Below are 1,270 nucleotides of genomic sequence, written 5' to 3' on the forward strand. Positions count from 1 at the left end.
CTATGGCGGCTTAAGAGAAGATTTTAACAGTGGAAAGATTCCTATAAAATGGATTTTTGTTATTTCACTCCTTAGAAACTTCGATCTTTATAAATTGGGTAGTTTTATTTAATAAGATTCAGAGTTCAGTGAAATCGAAGTTTCGAATTCAATTTACCAGCCCCAAAATCATGGATGATACTATACCCACTCCGGTCTTATTACTAACTCTAACATGAATCTGCAAAAAGATATCTCAATTGCTAGATTCACCTTTTGTGAAAGATTTGATTTGACCTTAAAGTGTTACTATTTACACCTTCATGTTGGAGTTGGCAAGAAGAGCAGTAGAAGGTATAGTATCCTCCATAATTGTGGAGCTAGTGAAGTTGAAATTTGTTAATTTAATTTATTGAACTTGGGATTTTGTTGAAGAAAAGTACCCACTACTGTGAAGGATAGAAGTTTCTTCCATGAAAAAGTGAAATAATAAGCATCCATTATAGAGTAATCTTCCCTCAGGTACAATTCTCTCTTAAATCCAGATGGAGTTTAAGGAAAACTAGGACCTTTAATCACTCAAGTTTGACAAGAATCATAGGAAATACAGTTAGGTTCATCACAATAACCATTTGGTTTATTACTGCCGTTAAAGGATTTTTAAACAAACCTATTTCTGATTTCCTCAAACTCTTCCTGTTTCGGAATCGTTTTCTATTTCAAGCATTTTCAACATTATACTGCCTATATTCCCACTACTGGATTTTTTTGCTAACTTCGACGATGTCTTTGGATTTTTCGGAGAATCATTCATCATTTTTTAGGGAAATCAAATCTATTCCTCTTCCTTTTGAAGATCTTTTAACCAAATAAAAACTAGAAGCCACAAATAAATTTGAGTAAACCTCTATATATTTTGAAGTTTTTACTTCTATGAAGAAAATAAAATAACATCACTAGGAAAATTATGTAAACAATTAAAAATACCCAACTCAATAATAACTAATAATAATTTCAAATATATTGATTCATTGATTTGGTAGAATTTACCTTCAGAGGGTATGGAGAATGACACCCTAACAATACACAAGGATTTTTTCTTTTGCATGGGTGAGTGAGTGACATAGATGATGAATATAAATAAGGAAAATTACCTCTTTTTGATTTTTTTAAAGAATTAATTTTATTTTAAACTTTCAAGAACCAAATATGTCTCTTTGTTAATAACTAAAATTTAAGTCTAACGATCGGAATTTTTTGGTCGCTAAAATGTTCTTATAACAATGGGATT

At 30.5% G+C, this 1,270-nt stretch overlaps 1 pseudogene; it reads right to left on the reverse strand.

The window, feature by feature from the left end:
• Window positions 1-292: 292 nt before the first annotated feature.
• Window positions 293-796, reverse strand: LOC107003837 (annotated as a pseudogene).
• Window positions 797-1,270: the final 474 nt, after the last annotated feature.

This window comes from Solanum pennellii, chromosome 11 (genome assembly GCF_001406875.1).
Source record: "Solanum pennellii chromosome 11, SPENNV200".
Lineage (NCBI taxonomy): Eukaryota > Viridiplantae > Streptophyta > Magnoliopsida > Solanales > Solanaceae > Solanum > Solanum pennellii.